Consider the following 6,775-nt stretch of genomic DNA (forward strand, 5'->3'; position numbering starts at 1 on the left):
TGCGGCCACTTCCTCCTTTGTGAAAGGGATATAAATATAAATGCATTCGATGACAAATAAAAAGCCTGGGGCACGAGAGGCAGGCCTCGGGAAGGACGCGCAAGGGAGAGAGGCCAGGGGAACCCCACGAGCACACTGGCATTGAAGCTCATGTCCTGGATTCAGTCTTGTAAGCTGTGTGGCCTTGAACGTGTTGCTTAGCCATTCCTAGCCTCAGTTTCCGCTTTGTCAAATGAGGAGTGGGAGGATGAAATGGGATGACATCATACCCGAGTTTGGCTTTTAGCAGCTCCTTCATGGTGACAAGTGCCATACCATATCCCCTCGCCACATTAAATAATAGATTACTGCACTCCAGTAATTGAGAGTGCCCACAACCGTCAGGCATTGTAATGAATCTCAAAAGTCATAAAATGTTGATAAATATAGTTTAGATTTCATGCTCACTTAGCAACTTTCTTATTGCTCTTGGCATTTTTACCAGAACTGGGTAATAGTCAGCGGGACACATTTCGCTACCCTTTCAAATATGAAGAAACTAATATTCCAGGACTGTAAATAAATTAACCGAAGTCCACCCACCTAGCTATCTACTCAGAAAGAAAAAAAAAAACAGAAAACAAATGATTCTTCATAACTCCAGTTCCTACCTTCAAGGACATAATGATGCTATCATGAGATGGGTCTCCGTAGGAGGTTACAACCAACTCAGAAAGGATGGAATCGAAAGGGGGCAGAAAGCATGTTAGTTGGAACTATAATTGCATGTCTGATCAAGCCGTCTACTTCACTGCCCACTCCGGATAAAAGCCCTCAGGAGAACAGAGGCAGCAGAGAACTCGTCATGAGAGAAGGAGCCAGGTGAGACATAAGTTTTCAAATGCATTTATTCCAGAACACGTTGTGTGCGTGACAGGTGCTATGTCAGAATACAGTCACAGAGAAAACACATGGATACACTTCTGAGGAGCTTGTCAGCCAGCAAGGCGGACAAGCAAGGATCAGATAATCACACAGAGGTATACACAGTCATCCTCCGGTATCCACGGGGCACTGGCTCCAGGATCCCTGCAGTCAACGAGTCTGCGGGTACTCAAGTCTCACCTGTAGTGCGGCATGGCATTTCCATAACCGCACACCTCCTCCCAGACGCTCCAAATCATCTTGAGATTGGTTGCTTTACCTAATGTACTGTGAGTGCTGTAGAGATTTGGGGGGGGGGGGGGGGCTGGGAATAATGGCAGAGAAAGAAAGTACGTCTGTGTTCAATCCTGTCACAGGCTGTTGTTCAAATGCTTTTGATCCATTGCTGATTGGATGCGTGGGCGTGAAAACAGCGCACACAGGAGGCTGACTACAATCACAAGCTGAGATTCGTGCTATGATAGAGACATGTCAGGTGTATACCAGGAGAGCTTCTAACCCACGGAACCCGGCCTGCAGGTGGGAAGGACGCTTGAGGGCCACTCAAGGAACCCTGCGGGCACAAGGGAGCATGCGCAAAAAAAACCCAGCTGTAAGCGCTCCATGCTCAAGTGAAGAGGGCAAGAAGTCTTGGGAGATGACACAGGAAAAGGGTAATGGGGAGGCAGCTAGTGACGGGACCAGTCTGGACCTTGTAGGCTATGGTTGGATTTGGGGTTTCTGTCAAAATTCATATGCAGGTTGAGTGGTGGTGGCACAAACCTTTAATCCCAACACTTGAGAGGCAGAGGCAGGAGGATCTCTGTGAGTTCGAGGCCAGCCTGGTCTGCAAGAGCTAGTTCCAGGACAGCCTCCAAAGCTACAGAGAAACACTGTTTTGAAGAAAAAAAAAAAAACAAAACTTACTCATCAGGAGTTTGAGGTATGGCTCTGCGGTAGAACGCTTACTTGTCTAGCATGCATATCACTCCAATTTCTCTCCTCAGCACCACACGGTAAAGAGTGCCCATCAAGTGTCTTCCACAGGTTCTAAAGAAACATCTATAGGGTCATTAGGTTCAAGCTAGAGGTTCCGGGGGTCTTACTGAGCAAGTGATCTATTTCTGGCCACAATTTGTCAAGGGGACAGGACATCTGGAAGGTTGAGAGAGAAGTAGAGAAAGAAGCTTCCAGATGGCACCTTAAATGAGGCCACACATCATAAAAGCTCTCCCCCAGGCTTTGTTCTCTGACTCATCTGTAGCTTTCGAAGAGAGAGCAATCACATGAAATATCTGAGCCGCCAAACATGGGAAAAAATGACAGGAGAAAGCGGCAAAGAATCCTACCAAGTCATCAAAGTTACTGCTACGCTCATCCACCGAGGATGAAGGCTGGCCCGCAAGTGCTCCCTTCTTTAGGGAGAATACAGAAGCTGTCTCTGCTGACTGTAGATGAGATTGTGTGGAACAACACGCCAAGGAAACTCAATTGTGGGGTCTCCAAATGTGCCCAGAGGAAGGTGGTGCCCCAGTTGAGCCAGAACCACATCCCTTCAGAAGATCTACCCGTTAGGATGGCACAGCAATTTCCTTCCTGAATTGGCAAGCTTTGCCCAAAATGTGCTAATTCAACATGTAGTTCTCACAAGACGAACATTTTAATGTGGATTGCAATATCTTAAGAAATCCACAATGTCTCAAAGAAAGTAGACATTGCGAAAGCTCTGAAGATAAAAGTGGTGCAAGAGGTGGGCATTACTGTGAAACAGAGCACCTCCATTGCGGCCTGGGAGACACATTCCCTAAAGTCCAGTTCCCGTGTCTTTGCGCAGGTCGGAGACTCCACCTTAACAGTTCCTGGAAAACATCCTTCTGTTCTCATGGAGACTTCCTTGGCTGCATTTAAATGAAAGCTTTTTGGTGCAGTAAGAATGTTTGATTTTAAAGATAGATGAAGCTGTGATAGGTAATGTGTCAAATGTTCAAAACATCACTGCCAAAATCTAGAGATGCCTGCTTTCCAGCACGCCTGTCATTTCCAAACACTCCACACCCATGCGAAGCGAGCTGATGAATTTACAACGAGAACCTAGCGAATGTGGGACATAGAGATGGCTCTGTGGGACAGAGGGCCTGCCGTGCAAGCATGAGGACTCGAGTTCGAGGCTCCGGAATCCACGTGAAAAGCCAGGCACGCTCACACATGCCTGTAACGCCAGCGCCGTCAGCCAGGGTGGGCAGAGATAGGAAGATCACTCGGTTTGCTGGCTGCCAGCCTAGCTCCAAAGTCAGTGAGAAACCCTGTCTCGGATGATAAAAGTCAGGGTGATAAAATGAAGTGTGTTGAGCAGGACTCCAGACAGCCTCCTCTGGTCTCGATGTGAGGGTGCATGAACCTATACCTCTCTCTCTCTCTCTCTCTCTCTCTCTCTCTCTCTCTCTCTCTCACACACACACACACACACACACACACACACACATATCTAAAGGGAGAAGAGCTGAGTGTACGTTAAAAACAAGTGAAGAAAAGGCTGAACTGACTCCTTAAAATGAACCTCCCACCCTCCCTCCCTGCTGATGGCTTCTGTCATATCTGTGTGCCATCTCTATGGCTGGTTCCTGACTACTGATGGACCAGTTATCTTAACTTTTTAACTTTGCCTCATCAAAAGCAATATTATTGTTATTGTCCAAATATTCCCCATGCATGTTATCGTGAAGAGCTAACTAATAAACTGTGACCTGACCTCCACGAACTGACAGACCTTCTCGTCTGCACTCGTGTCTTCAGGGTGAGGTTCCAGTACCCCCGGTATAGAAATCAACAGATGGGGGACTGAGAAGATGACTCAGGGGTTCAGAGGACCAAGGCTCCATTCCCAGCACCCGCATGGCAGCTCACAATCATCTGTAACTCAAGTTCCAGGGGATTCAAACCTTCTTCTAATCTCTGAGGGCACCAGGCATGCATGCAGTGCGCTAGCATACATGTAGATAAAATAGTCATTAACATGGAATAAAAATAACTCTTAAAAACATCTGCAGGTCCCTAATAAAATTGTATTTGCATATAATCATATGCTTTAAGTCATTCTCAGATTACATATAATACCCAGTGCAATGTCAGCACTCTGTAAGTAGTTGTTATAGCATTTAGGGAAGGACAAGAAAGAAACCTTTACTTATTAAATACAGATGTACCTTTATTCTCAATTGAATGAATTTACAGATCGGAAGGCTGAATATTCCCATCTGTGGCCAGTGGAGTGGGACCGTGGTCAGTGGCTCAGGCCCTACCACAGTCCATCCCCACTGTGGCGGCCTTAGCCCCAAACACGTGGCTGCCACATCATAAAACAAAGGAAAGGGTTCGTGTAGACGTAGCCAGTATTTTCATGCTGCCGGTGAGTTTCCGTGCTCTGTTTGGCCTGTTACCTCCTGCAGTATTCTCTGTGCCTTATACCAACCCCAAGATGAAACTCTTCTTCTGAATCCCCAGAGAAAACGCCACTGCCTGGAGGTGTGGGGGCTAGCCTGCGACGCTGCGTGTCTCAGCGCGTGTTTGGTAACTCATGTCAGGCATTTCGTTTCTTGAGTTTCTGGGCTAGCCTTGTGCATCCTGTTTCTTACGTTTCTGGGTTAGCCTTGAGACTCACAAGCCATACTTGATTCTTGAGCCCTAGGCTGCCACCTTGCAATTAGGGTTTTGTTGTCTATCTCTCTGTTCTCTGAGATTGAGAAAACAGCCGACTGCTGTCTGTTTGGATTCCCCCTTTCGTCAAACGTTTCCTAAGGCTTTTACTCTCTTTAAAATGGAGTTCCTTGCCTTTAATTTCTGTGCAAGAATTCTTCAAATATTCTGGAGATAGTTTTCCCTTCCTATCCAGTGCAGACTCCGGGATCCCACAACCTCCTGCAAATGCCCCGCTCCACAAATACCCGAGTGCCTATGGGAAATGGCTTATTTGCATACAATCTGCATACATCTTCCCACATCGTTGAAATCATCTCAAGATTATTTATACAACCAAACACAGATAGACACTACACAGCGCGTTGCCATGTCGTGGTCTCAAAGGCCGGCACGAGACATCTATATCTGTGCAGTACAGACACCATTTTTATAAAAAAAAATATGTTTGATCTACATTTGGTTACAGCACCAGATGCAGACCCCACAGACACTACTTTCTGCTTTTTATTTTTGTCTGGTTGGGGGCTTTTCGGGGATATCATCACCATTAGTTGAGTAATTATAGACACCCCCTTCCCGCCTGTGATTAGAAGCTTCACTTTCTTAGTGTCTTACGTGCATAAAGGCTCACCACCTTAGCACAGCTCTTAGGGCGTGTGGACAGTCTGCCGTGAGCTTACAGAACCCATTTTCTTATCTAATCACTTCTCAGGCTTTCGGCCAAGAGAAATTAAGAAGTTATCCAGACATCTTCCTGTATGACATTCAGTAAGTCAGTTATCACCAACCAACAGCTCCACCCAAAAATCAGTGACTGAAAACAAAACCTCTTCTCACTCATGAGCTCCGGCCAACATCTGCAGGTTAGTTCACCTAAGCCTGGCTAGGTTCTGGGGGCGGGGGTGGCTGTGTTTGGCTGGGGGAGTCACCCGGAAGCTGTGCTCCCAGTGTGTCTCAAGTCTCCAGACTTTCAGTCTAGAGCTTGTACCATGGGGTCTCCCGGTGCTCAGGCCACTGGACCTAAAAAAGATCTACGTATCATGCTCTCCCGGCTCGGCACGTCAGCCAAGATCTTGAATCTCTTATAACCACGTGATCCGGTTCTCCACAGTGGATTTCCTGCATAAAGACACAATGCCTTGCACACACAGGCATTCTTAGACACTGATAATCTTAGTCTTGGTCTTTGAGGCTAAAATTGAAACTTATACACAAGAAGAAAATCATACTACAATTATTCTGTATTCTTAGTCCATATAGCTTTTTGATTTATTTAATGAAGAGAGGACGCGTGGAGGTCAAAGGACTACTCGTGGGAGTCATTTCTCCCTTCCCACCACGTGGGTCCTGGGGATCAAACTGGGGTAATCCGGTTTGGCAGCAAGTGCCTTTGCTCAAAGAGCTGTCTCGCTGGCCCATATTCTGACATTTTTAAAGGTGTTTTTTTAATCCATATGATTCCAATGGGAATCCCTACAAGGCAAAATAAATATTTAGATTTAGTACTCAGACCTGAGTGCATTCTGTTCCTCCCCTCTCTGCCCTTGCAAAAGTGAAAGTAAAGTAGGCCGTTGTTCCCTCACAGTCTGTCTGTCTGTCTGTCTGTCTGTCCAAGCCTTCCAGATCATTCTGCTTCTGTGTCTCTTTCTCCTGAGTCTTTGCCCCGCCTCTTGGCCCACCTGTCCCCCTTCACATATAAACAATCCTTTCTCTCAGCAGCAAATACCAGAAGCTTTTAAAAAAAAATGGCAAAAGGAAGCCTGAATACCGCTGGAAAAAGATTGCAAAGAAGAGCCCAGCAACCGGTGACCATAGTGACGCCGTGTAATCAGCAAACCCAGGCCCTTGCTTTCCTTCCTCCTCTGGGCATCCATAAAATGGTTGGTTTAGAAACCCCAAGCCCACAGACTGTTTTCCAGCAACATAGCAACCGCCGGCAAACTGGGCAGTCAAAACTACCCGTGACCTGATTATCAAAACCAGAGTTATGACAGCAGGCTACCCGGCTGCCTTGCTTAGCAGGAGGGTACACTGGCCACCTGAGGTATCTCCTCTGTTAAATCCAAATACATCAGCACTTCACACACACACATATACATACACACACACATACACACACCTCACACACACACATATACATACACACACACATACACACACCTCACACACACACATA

General features: G+C 46.6%; 1 long non-coding RNA gene across 5 annotated transcripts in view; it reads right to left on the reverse strand.

Moving 5' to 3' along the window:
* Window positions 1-5,299: 5,299 nt before the first annotated feature.
* Window positions 5,300-6,775, reverse strand: part of LOC126510839 (uncharacterized) — a 10,396-nt gene continuing 8,920 nt past the window's right edge. Inside the window, exon 6 of one of the 5 annotated variants that reach the window (XR_007594519.1) lies at window positions 5,300-6,072. This is a non-coding gene — a long non-coding RNA (uncharacterized lncRNA). The remainder of the gene's footprint in view (window positions 6,073-6,775) is intronic. The other 4 variants (XR_007594518.1, XR_007594520.1, XR_007594516.1 and 1 more) reach the window with 4 other exon arrangements.

This window comes from Alexandromys fortis, unplaced genomic scaffold (genome assembly GCF_014885135.2).
Source record: "Alexandromys fortis isolate MF-2015 unplaced genomic scaffold, M_Fortis_MF-2015_v1.1 scaffold_78, whole genome shotgun sequence".
NCBI classification, from domain to species: domain Eukaryota; kingdom Metazoa; phylum Chordata; class Mammalia; order Rodentia; family Cricetidae; genus Alexandromys; species Alexandromys fortis.